Source organism: Saccostrea cucullata, unplaced genomic scaffold (assembly GCF_032062105.1).
Source record: "Saccostrea cucullata isolate Sc308-1 unplaced genomic scaffold, CSIRO_AGI_Scuc_v1 ctg899, whole genome shotgun sequence".
Classification (NCBI taxonomy): domain Eukaryota; kingdom Metazoa; phylum Mollusca; class Bivalvia; order Ostreida; family Ostreidae; genus Saccostrea; species Saccostrea cuccullata.
Window position 1 is genome coordinate 17570 of NW_026918768.1, and position 13480 is coordinate 31049.

Below are 13480 nucleotides of genomic sequence, written 5' to 3' on the forward strand. Positions count from 1 at the left end.
TTTCCTTCAACTTCAAGAAGCTCGCATTGATAAAATGACGTAATTTCTATTTTTGCGTCATAATTAAAAAGAGCGATAATTTGGCGGAATTTTAATTGATATCAATTATTGAATAATACTTCTAGATGATTATAACAAAGAAAGGCCTATTGAGGCTCATAAATATGAGGTCGTTGGTACATCACTTTTCGTTGAAAATATATAATGTAAATATTTCTGTGCTATTAATAAAATACAATTGCTGCCATAATAAATACTTGTTAATTTGTAAACTCTTGTTATTAAAATTCTTTGGTTAGTACGTCACTTTCGCGACTATGTGAAAATCAAGATGTTTATTGGTTAGTAAGTACTTGGAATAAATAAGACTTTTCTTCAGACGTCTTTTCACATGAAATGTTTTACGAGTCATTTAGACGACGAGTTGACTTAAAGGCAAAATGTAAGCATTTTATTAATTCGTACTCATTTTATTCGGACAAATACTTGAAAATCACTTTACTAATGTAAGTTTTCTTTTCCAAATATCTTTAAAAATTAAGGTCACGTCCTCTGTTTAAAAATGTTCTGTGACAGTAAAATCTGTGACATTTTGATAACTAACACTTCTTTCACTAGTAATCTTACTGGACAGAGCTTCTTTACCAGAACGTTGGGAAATCTTAACGGAAAATCTTCTAATATTGTCCATGGAATAGAATGTAATCTGTGTGGACTTGTTTTATGTCGGTGAAACCAAGGGATTGCTTAACAAACGAATATCAGGCTTTTAAATTAACCAATGACTTGTGTGGTCAGTAGCTATTCAGTTCAGTTCAGCTATGGAGTTCCCTCCTATGTATAACAGGTCCAGTCCAAAGGCTATTTCTACCTACGTAGCTATTAATAGCTACTTAGGTATTTAAAGCTACCCGAAGTAGCTATTTTTACCTACTTTTTATAATTTCTGCATTTTGCGGCCCAATGACCAAACGGCGCAACATGGTGAATACTATATCTTTTGATACAGTCACACTAATGATGAATACGACAAAATTTTTGCCATAAAATGATTACTTCCTGAATCGGCAATTTTACATTAGTTTCTATGCAAAATTGATAATATACGAAGTAAACATTTTTTGGCCAAATTTTTGTCATATCCATGATCAGTGTGATTGTATCAAGAAATTTTGTGTTCACCATGTTGCGCCGTTCCTGCATTTGGCCACAAAATGCAAGTACAGCAGAAAGTAGGTAAAAATAGCTACTTTGGGTAGCTTTAAATACCTAGGTAGCTATTAATAGCTACGTAGGTAGAAATAGTCTTTGGACTGGACCTGTATAAGGAGCACCAGAGAAGGTGGTTTCATAAAAGGCATAAAAATTAAAAATAATTAAAGAAATAAAGTGATGAAAAGATAGTTAATAAAATCTATTCTATGTATTGCTGTTAAAAAATAATTATTATACAAAAAATTTTATTTACCTGATCTTTATATTTAGTCTATGAAAGTTAGAATGTTCTCTTCAGATACATGTACCATTGACGGACTACAACAGAAACAAGAGAAGCAGACTAGGAGGCAACTTACAAGATAGACTGACTGAGATGATAGCTCAACATCCAGTAATGAGGAGTTGTACAGAGTAAGTACACGAGTAATAGAGGTCTGACTAGACCTAATACTTCAAGTTTCCACCTTGTAAATGATTATAATAAATCTTTCGGTACTGAGGTCAGAGTTAATTCTGACAACTTAAGTCGCACTTATCAGAATTCAACATAGTTTGGACCAAATTCGACTGAAAAGACAGACAAAGTCTCCCATTCTGTCTGTACCACACATAGATATACCATCTTCATCCCCATCTTTGTTACAATATGGTGATGTTGGGAATGTAAGTCCCATAGTTTCGCCGCGCAGATCGCCAAAGAGATCCACTAAAATTAAGAATGCTCCTGACAGGTACGGTAGTTGGTATGTTGGAGATCACCAAATTTGGTATGTGTAGTGGATATATAACTTGCTTAACGAAGCATGCTACAATTTGGCACGTTTACACCACAAAGACTCTTTATAAAAATTAAAAATTGCACAATTGTAGCTTTAAGAGATTTAAGATATTTTACCTGTCGCTAAGGTATTCATAAAGCGTCACTGGTAGAAATATTGAATTAAATTGGAAGGACATATGACTATTTTATAGCCATTTATAATTGATCAACGAGTAAAAACAAAACCAGAAATCGGAGCGTCATGGAGCACTGCATTATGGAAGAATTATGTGTGCAGACAGTAAAATGTCTATAAAGAGATTAAAATGATCAAGGATAAAAGTTTTCAAATGATTGTAGCTTTTTATAAATGCATAGATTAATATTTTGACTAATTAACTCAATCGATACTTCAATACTTATCGCATGGACGTTGTGCCTTAATTGTTTTGCATATCGCTAGTTACCATACCTGATCAATTAACAGCAGAGACGTTTTTAAATATCTCAAAAATATCCGAATCAGTACAAAAGTAACATGTCTTGATATAGAAACTAATGTAATAATAATATAAAAAAGGATTTTATTGCGCCCGTTTAAACAAAGTTTCGGGTGTATTATTTTTTGTTGTGTCAATCCGTCTGTCTGCTAAAATTTTAACTTTATCCACAACTTTTGCAAGGGTGAGGATATGGATTTTATATTTCACATGTGTATTCCTTGAGACCAGACCTTTCTTAGGTATCACTTAATTTGACCTTTTTATCTTGACCTTGGAGTTTGACCCACCTTTAAAGTGTTTAACCTTTGCCTAAACTTTTGAACAGTTTAAACTAGAGATTTTATATTTCACAGGTGTATTCTTTGTGACAAGATCTTCCTTCCAGTACGAACAATTTTGACCTTTGGAGTTTGTGTGCATTTCAGTAAAATTAACCTTGGCCATATGAGGGCATTAGTGTTCACAAATTCAAATCGTTATTGATAAACACTGTATTTAAATGATAAACGTAATTTATAAAATGAACGTTAAATTACCTCATCATAAAACAGCACTTTAAGCGTCGTTCTAAGGTCTGCAGTGGAACCAGTTTCATCAAAAGCAGTCTCAAGAATGTTGTTTCGATCAACAATTATGAAGTTAATTGCACCTTCAAGACTTTGTGATGGATCTACTATTTCAAGTTTTTCTCCTGTTACAATAAAACTTTGTAAATATCGAAGGATTTCAACAGGATCTTGAATGTTATGAATAAAGCAATATTCTATTGCTGTTGCAATAACTGTCTCAATAGTCTGATCTTCTTGCATCTTTTCCTCTGACGTAGACTCAGGACTTAGAAACACTGGTTCATGTACATCCGCACATACAGTCGCTTCAACAAATGTGATGCAACTTGCGGCAGAGGTAACATCCAAGGAATTTGTTGTACTTTGCTGTAATGCCTAGAAGGCTTGTAGGGTTTTGCTACTAATAATTTGAGACTGGTCATATCGTCCATATACATCTTTGTATACTCCTGATGTAATAACTTGTGTACAATTCTTCCCAACTAACCAAACATTAAAACCCTCTCCTAAATTAATAATTTACCATTTGACATAAAATCAAATAATCTTGATAGTTTAAGAAACGGTTGAACAGCTATTTAAATATTTTCCTCCATCTAAAAAATCTGCAAACAAATTCTTTGCCTCTTAATTAAGATACATGTAAGATCATCACTTAAAGAAACAGAGCTTATAAAATCTGACACAAAATCATAAAAAGCTGAGCCTTCACACAGTTTGATTTCCCCATCGATATTGCTAAAGGGATTTCATTAATTACATTTTAAACATATAAAAGTCTCTGATTTTGTAATACTCCGTAATTCGAAAGTTTTCTTCCAGTATGGCTCTTTTATAAAACAAATAAAACCAAGAGCTTAAAAATTGTTTAAAATATTTTGCTTTGCAATGATTTAACAACTACATTCAAAACAACATTAAAGGAACGTGAGGATAACAGATATTGTAGAAGAAGTTGATGCATACAAAATGTACCAGCAGCATTATAAAAACACAAATTAAAACGATTTCCTCTTACGTTCATCAGAGGGAGTGTGTCTGTGTTCCATGACTTTTCAAAAATACACCACTAACCTTTGGATCACCTACTCCATCTTTATAAACAATTTCGAAACCCTTCTTTAAACAAACATGACATAAGGATCCTTGGGTGAATTTGAAAGGCCATCAATAAGTCTTTTTCAATGTTATAAAACTCTTTTAAACAAACATCTGAAAATTGTAAAAGAGGGTGCACTGAACATTTGAAAGAATGAAAATCGTGAGAGATTTCACTTGAGAAAATAGACTAAACCCTCTGTTCTCAACAACTTCTATAGGTCACAAAACAAGATAGAGAGTCTAAAATACTTTTTTTTATCACATTCTTTCTCTGAGATATCAGAAACATTTTTAAAGTGCTATTTACATAAGTTTCTACCTTGCCATCTGACACTTCTCCGATCCCAGCAGTTAAAAAATTATTTTCAGTATTGAATTCTAAACCTAAAAAATGTTTTCCCTTTTTGAGGTAGCATCTCTGTGCATTGTATTATTTTCACTGTATTAAAGCTCTTCTTTCTCATGATTTCTTGAACCATTTCACTTGATAACACTGCTGTTGTGCTTTTACTTGATAAATTCTTTTTACATTAAATTTAAATTCTTAAGATTAAAATAATTCGCGTAAAAGTGTGTGTGAGGTGAGAAATAATAAATACATGTTTTATTATATTGCATATCACCCTTTTTCTATTTATAACGATAATTATATAAAAGACATCGAACCCAGCAGCCGTGTTTGTGTGATTTCTACTACAATACTTAGAATAGGCTGTGACATGAATATAAAAACAAGAAATGCCACAGTATGATATATATGTATGCATGTGTCTACAGTGATGGTCAAAACTGATTAATTTCCCTAGTGTTACAGTGATATACAGTATTAACATGCAGGCGTAATGTACAGCTGCATAAACAAATGCATCCTGTGAAACTGTCTGTGTGGCTAGATTCTCACGATCAGTTCATTCAGCAAATTAATATGTATAAACAAATTGTAAACAGTTAGAAATGCTGATACCTAACATGTTATGTTGGTAAATGTGTTATGTATCTCATATCATTCCAATAGGAATTGTATCTAGACCATTACCTCTTTGACAGCTGCTTGAGTAAAGCCCGGGCAATTGCAATTTACATTGACAATGTCAACATCATAAAGCTTTTCAGGACTGCTTTTAGAGGGCACTCTACATTTTGCCTTTGTGACCCACTTTATGCGTTTGTCCATTCCTGTCCTCAAAATGTTCTCAGCTACTAATTCCCCTCTTTGATTCTTTGAAGCTCTTGCATGAAAAGAGTGAAAAAATAGAAAAGAAAATTAAAAAGTCTCCATTTCTAAAATATTTTTAGATCAATAAAAAACTTTCATTATTATGTGAACTTGAGTGTGATTTGAATATTTAAATATTCTTTCTAAATTAATATTTCATTGTTTAGATCAAAATATTTTACCCTAACCAACAGATTTGTGATATCCTTTTATCAAGAAATATCAAAATAAAACTTAGTATTTGAGTGAAAGTCACATCCCTATCATTTGCACACCACTTTTAAGAAGAAAAAAATATTGGTATTTAACCAGAACCAATTTGATACAGAATCAAGCCAATGATGTACCAAGAAGACCTGGGAACTGTAGTAGGTCAATTATCTAATGGGCGATTTTTTATTTCCCATAGATTTGTATTCAAATAAGAAACCTGAATTAAATGTTAAGGCAACCAATTACAGTGGGAGAATCTTGTAAGATTTTGTCACACCCTGAAAAAATGAAATCAATCTAAGCAGCAAACTTTGTGTTATTCATCCTTTAAAAAACTCGAAATAAAAGAAAAAAAACGTAACTGATACGAGAGCATGTTTTACTTACTTCAAACAATTTATTAAGTATCTACATTTTCTCATTAAAATAGTATGTACATGTGGGGCGGTCAATTACCGCATCCGATGTAACACTCCAACACAAGATTAACAATTTAAGACTACAATTCTACAGTTACAACATAAAATATGTGACAATGCTCAAATACATTAGATAATAAAACCTGTGTACATGTTGAGCGGCCAATTACCACACCCGATGCAACACTCCAACATAAGATAAACAGATGTACATATTTAGCATTCACTTTGTTAGGAGTTCGGAGTAGATTCCTGGGAGGACATGTTCCTTGCCTTGTCTTCTGCACTTTGCGGTGTAGGCATTCCGGCGTGTAATGTTCCTGTGGATGAAGAATAGACGATGCGTCTGGGACATGGAATTCGCAATTCGCGAGAAAACTAATAAAATGTTTGTTCCGCAACCATGGTGTTGTAACCAGGAGGGAGGGCTTCGTCAGCATTGTACTGTTCCCTACACTTCTCATTCTTGTGGTTGGCCAAATGTAGTCGGTCGATGATTTTGGTAATGTGTCTCCACATCGAGTGAAATGGTGGCGGCAATGGCAAGTCCTCTTTCGATGCTTTCAGGGAGTCGAGTTGACACATGTTGTCATAGCACAAAATGTAGTTTGCCATTGCCTCCTCCAGATCCTCCTCTGGGACGTCTTTGAGCTCCAGGTACATAAGGCGTACCACCTGCATAAAGATCTGTGAGGGACTCTCAGATCTGTAAAAAATTATTTAGAATGTTATTATTTTAAATCTTCTTTTGGTTCTTTTTTTCATTAACTAATGTATTAGTACTTATTCTTCACATTATATTAGACCAATTATATGTAATAAATTTATTTTTTTAATTTCTTTTCCCAAGTACACGTATACAACAGTCACTGACTTCAGCTCACGAATAGTCTATTGTCAATTGAACGTTTTTTTTTCTGCAGAAATAAAGGATTTAAAGACGTACAACACACTGGGGGAGATAACTCTTGCGATTTCAATTGAACGTTTGACGTGACGTCAAATTCAACGTCAAAAATAAAGCGTCAAAACGACGAGTAAAACGATCCCGATGTATATCAATCATGAAAGAAAATTGGGATATGGGGCTTGGCTGTGATTGTACGTACCATACTCAATCAATAATTTTTTTTAATTAACCCGATTAAACTCCGTAAAAAGCAAGACATAAAATATCATCCCTTAATGTTTATTTCATTTCATTTCATATAATAAATTGTATTTTTGATCAAAGCGCAGCATTCTTTTTTATTCTGAAAATTTTATTTTACATTGCCGAAATTCTCATTATGTACAACTGGCTATATAACATTCCGATCAATGGTCTACATTACAATTTGTGCATACACGATATAAATATTGTTTTTCTTCTTTGACAACAATAAATATTATAAACAAAAAACTTTTTACAATGTAAAATCGATGTTGTTCTCAGACCCTTACTAATCAAAGAGGAACAACTCTGAAAATGTAGGAGATGTTTATTTTCCTCCCTTTATTCACGGTTTTCCACAGAATCAGATACATTTACAGCAAGACGTGATAAATCCGAGAATTGAATACTATTGACCTCATATACACAATGTAAGTATAGAATTGAAAAGAATTGTTCACTAGTACTGAAATTATCTGCATTTATGAATATCCTATTGCAGCAGATCGTAACTTTGACTTCCTGTCAACAATGTCGGTTCGCATTTCCTCGAATCAAAACAAAACGTAGCCTGTAAGATTTAAAAAAATATCTATGTCGGATTTGATATGAATTGAAATAGATGAAGAGTTTAATGTTTGATATTTTGAATGTGGACGAATACGGAATATTCATTTTAGCTTTAGAAGCGACGACATTGAAAGAAATGCGTACAATATTATCATGAGGGGGGGGGGGGGTATATGCATGTACATCTAATGCAAATGTCGATGTATCCCCACGGTCACATACTGTCTCGTTTGAAATAATGACATGAAAGAAACTACAATTATTCCATTTATATCACGGGAGAGTTGAACATACACCATTTTTTAATGAATAAAATTTAAGAAATAAAATTAAAATTCAACATAAGTTCAACAAAACCAGGTTTCATGTGATATGGAATGCATAACGCATACGTACAGTATATGGACTAAATACTAAAATCTTTCAGTAATTTTTTCCTGATACATATAAAAAGAGAAGTCAATATTTATTCTGCATTCATGAATTTAAAAACTAATGCATACCTCCGGGATTCTTGACAAAATACCAGTATATTTGCACTGTAAACGATGTTTCGTCAAACGCTAATGGTCTGCGACGCAAAAACGGAAGGGGTGGGGGTGATAGGGGTATTCAAAAACTGCCTAAAAATCTACATTTAAATACGCTTTACATATGAGAACTTTTAAATTTGTAAGTTAATATATTTTTGAAGCAAAAGCAATATTCCAATTTAATTTTTTTAATGTGTATTTGTAGATTCATATAACAAAGTGATCGACCCCCGTCTGAAAGACGCGCGGGAACGTGATTTATTGAGAAAGGGGGAGGGGGTACTTTTCCGCTATTAAATCAAAACTGGTCGTACAAAAATTATACAAAAAATTATGAAGATTATTTTTTCTACCAGCTACCTAAAGAAAGTTTTTTATCAAAATTAAACGACAGGTTTTTTCACAAAAAAATTTTGAATTTGAAAAATACGCAATTTTCAAGGCTTAGAAAATTCATAGTTTTTCAGTTTAAGGTCTTTTAAAATTGTTTTGATGATATGTATATCAAAAAGATGATTATGTTTTTGTGTTAAATGGTTAAAAGAATAAGCCAATGAAATTTGACATTTATATCTAACCTGGTTTTATTGAAAATCAAGGTTTAAGTAGTTCATTGATTAAAAATTCTCTCTCCTTGTAAACAACTAAAGGGGGCTAACTTTCGGAAGTTCCTGTCCAAAAACCACTCGAACGATTTTGTCCAAAATATGCATACATGCAGTAGATATAGTCATGTACTAAATATACAAAAATAACGAAAATTAAACGACAGGAATTTTTTTGGGGTAGGTGTGTTGTACATCCTTAACCCAATGTTGAAAAGTATTTAAATATTCCCAATATGCAACCATTATTATGATACATGTATATTTTTGTTTAAAGTCCGAAACAAACTTTTTATTAGTGTTAAGAGCTCCCTTAATGCAAATTTTGTCAATATCTAATTCCTAAAGTCTTAGCATTACCTTACCTTACTGCCTATGCACTAGTATACAGTACTAGTATATATTGGTTGAATAATGAAGGAATCTTTGCTTGTTAATATTAGATTTGGGGACCAGTGGAAAATGACTCTTGAGAAATTTAATTGTATCTACCGCTATATATTAATAATTAGGCCAGACCTAATGACAATAACTTCAAAACAGACTTAAGTCAAAATTTCACACTAATATCACTTTTAAAATAATTCTAATAATGAAAATAAATTTTCATCATATGTTTGAATTTTAATTTTAGTCAAAACTTCAAAGTTTTAGGGAAAATATCATTTAATAAAACTCGCGTAATAAAAAAAAAATCAAAATTTTGACCTAAGTCTAATTTCAGTTTATGGGACTTTGGCAAGAACTTCTCTCAAAAAATGAATGTTACAATGAAATATTGTGTTTATCTCATATGTTTGTATTTTAGCATCATGGAATTCCAAAAAAGGACGAGGTTGGTAAAATTGCAATCTTGTTTTCTTACTTAAAAATTGGGTCGAAGTAGGTGATGTGTCCTCCACCAGTTACACACAGAAAGTGTCCTCTAGACCTCTGGCGAAGACGTGCTTTCTCCCCAGTGTCTTTGTTACAAGCTTCATTTTTTGCTCTACTGGTCAGAGACCAGAAGAGCTTATGCGATAGAAATGCGTCCGTCCGTCTGTCTGTCTGTAAACAATTTTTCAAAATGCTACTCCTCCCACAGTTTTGGTCTGATTTCAATATTACTTGGCACACAAGTAGTCTACACTAAGATACATAATTCTGTGTATCAGTTTTTGATCTCGATGAACGGTGTTGCCGTGGTTACTGAAAATAAAAATTTCTGTGAAATTCTCTCAAAATGCTACTCCTCCTACAGTTTTGGTCTGATTTCAATATAACTTGCCACACAAGTAGACTACACTAAGATATACTTATATCTGTACATCGGTTTTTGATTTCGATGAATGCTGTTACCGTGGTTACTAAAAATAAAACTTTCTGTGAAATTCTTTCAAAATGCTACTCCTCGTACAGTTTTGGTCTGGTTTTAATATAACTTGGCACACAGGTAGACTACACCCAGGTACATAAATCTGTGTATCAGTTTTTGATTTCGATGAACGGTGTTGACATGGTTCTAAAAATAGAAATTTCTGTGAATTTTTTTCATAATGCTACTCCTCCTACAGTTTTGGTCTGATTCGATTTCAATATAACTTGGCACATAAGTAGACTACACTAAGAAGCATAATTCTGTTTATCAGTTTTTCACTTCAATGAACGGTGTTGCCATGGTTACTAAAAATAGAAATTTCTGTTTAATACTCTCAAAATGCTACTCCAAATACAGTTTAAGTCTGATTATAATATATTGTGGCATGCAAGTAGACTACAGTAAGAACATAAAGAGACTTAATCAAGGATCATTATTCTATTTATTGCTGTTGAGAAGTTTCAATTCCCAAGAAGTACTTAAGTACTTTTCTCTTCCTTTGCTATAAGTACAAACCAGTAGAGCTTCAGTCTCGACAGAGACTTCTGGTTCTTTCCATTGTCCTCCCAGGAATTGACCCTCATATTTGCAACCAATTCATCTGTTCCTGATGAAAAACAAAATCCTGTTTTATTTTCTATACAGACAATGTGGTTTTATTTTGTATTTATTTACAATCATTTAAAATAAGAATATGCAGGTTTATTTTCATGCCCCCCCTTTAAAAAAAAGGAGGGCTGTCTGTCGGTCTGTCAGCGGGTCAGACTGTCAGTTTCAGTTCCATTTTCTTCACAGAGGTTGCACTTATGAAAATGAAATTTAGTACACAGATGTATCATAAAATATCTAGACCAAGAGCTGTTTTGAGTATGATCAAGCCTTTTTTGACAGAGTTATGCCACATGAACTCCAAAAAATTTCCGATTATTTGCAGTTTCTATTCATTTTCCTTGCAGATGTTGCACATAGAGAAATGAAATTGAACATTCAGATTTCTTATAAGATTAACTAGATCAAGATCTTTTTTTTTTTGTAAGATCAGACTCTTTCGAGTCCAATTATTTGGGTTGTCATAAGTATTTTACCACCATTTCTTGTTCATTATTGTTTTTAGATGGCACGATTGTACATGTATATATATTTTCCTGTCTTCAATTGTCTTGACCGTGAATCTGTTACAATTAAATACCCCAATATGAGAACTGTTTTGAATCAGTCTTTAAAATAATTTAAAGGTTATTTAATTTTAGCATCTGTCCTGTAAGCATTATTTTTAGCGATTTTGTCCTTGATAACTTGCAAAAACTTCTCATATTTTCGACTTCTCTAAAAACACTTGGTCAATTTCAACAAAACTTGCTACAAGCATTCATGGGTGAAGGGGATTCAAGTTTGTCAAGGCCACGCCCTTATTTAAGGGGAGAAAATGGAGAATTAATGAAGATTTGGTGGCATGATATAAAAATCTGTGCCCGGGAAAATTCAACTTGTGGGGAATCATCCTTAGGAAGTGTAGATTCACGTTTTTTTTTCAAATCATGACCCCCGGGTATAGGGCGGTGTCACGAGGGACGATCAAAGTTTCACATAGAAATATGTAGGTGCCCCTGCACTCATTATTAGTTATTAGGGGACGACCATCTGATCCTAAGGGAGGGGGGGGGGCTGGCAATTTTTTTTTTTTTTGAGACGGATTATATATTTTCATGCCTGTGGAGTACAAAATATTTATTTTCAAGATTATCAAGGTCAGGTTATTTATTTTCTTCTATGTCTTGCCGTACCATGATCAATTGATTTTAAAAGACTACTTCTTATTTATATACCATATTCTGATACAGGATTTGGGGAGGGGACAGGTATAACTTTGTTTAGGCAAGAAGTCTGGGGCTGCCTTAAGGGCCCCAGTGGGTCCTGGTGGAAGCCAAGGGAGTACACTCCCCCCCCCCAAAGCTCTTGGGGTTTTGTGTATTTTAAGAGTAAAACCAGGCGCTATTATAGTGGTATTGGTAATTATGAACCAAAGTGTGACATAATTAATACTAGTCATACCGTACTTTGAATGAAGTAAGTAGGGTCGTACACATGTACGTCTCCCATAAATCCGCCAGTGTTTATTTTGTATTAATTTATCTAGAAAGTATAATTATTCGACAAGAAAATTTATCTTTTGTGGTGTATAAGAATTGGTTTGTATTTAAAGTTATTCATCACACCTATTAATGTTGATAAACTGACTTAAGTATCCAGTCTGGCAAAATGATTTCAAATACTATTAAGTTCTAAAATGGCGAGCGAAGCGAGCCAAAAAAAATTTCGAATTGAAGACTTTTGAGATTTAATTACACGTAAATAAAAAAGGTATTTTTACAATATAGCTAATTATTAGAAGTCAAGGTCAGATTATTTATTTTCTCTGTAGTTGAGGACAGATTATTTATTTTCAACATTTCCAGGGACAGATTATTTATTTCCAAATCTGCCAGCCCCCCTCAGAATCAAATGGTCGTCCCCTTATCTACTGTAAAATATAAAGTCGTAATTTATTACCTCAAATTTTGTCATGTCAGTAGAGCCATAACACTGCTGGTTGTTGAAGTCATTTGTTGGCTGTATACACTTAACAGTGTGTACAGACCCTACGTTTCCTCTGCATTCTTATATTCCCCCGAAGTGAAAGGAGGGCTCTCCCCCTCCCCTATTGTTATCTAATTTCACGACATTGAGAACCATTGGAAACCAAGGTTATTTCTCCAGGCTCAATTTTGAAACATCTGTATTTTACACCTATTTGAGAGAGATATAAATATGTATATATATTAACTTACACTTATCACTTGCACGGAAGCAAAGGAAAGCCTTGACCCGTTTGGCAAGGCAGAGGCTTCCAACATTGAGTAGGCGCAGCACAGTTAAGGTTACAGTAAGGAGGAGGGGCCTAATTTGTACGGGAAATGTTAACTATGACGTCACACAATATAAGGTCTTCAAAATACCACAAAATGAAATTATTTGCTATTTCAGACAGCTGGATAGCTGTATACTACATACAAACCTACTTTTACATGCAGTTTTGTCGTTTGTTAAATCCCACACAACAGTATATAAACAATGCATCGATCGCAATGTACTTGTCAATGTGACGTCATCTCGCAAAAATGACGCAGTTTGTACACAGTGAGAGGCTGATCAAGTCACATTTTGTACAATGATAAATGTCTGTTGTTCTCAAATAAAACATTATTTGCAGTAAAATAAAAAGC

The 13480-nt window shown here is 33.3% G+C and overlaps 1 pseudogene; it reads right to left on the reverse strand.

The window, feature by feature from the left end:
* Positions 1 to 6222: 6222 nt before the first annotated feature.
* Positions 6223 to 12873, reverse strand: LOC134270771 (uncharacterized; annotated as a pseudogene).
* Between the last annotated feature and the right edge of the window lie 607 nt (positions 12874 to 13480).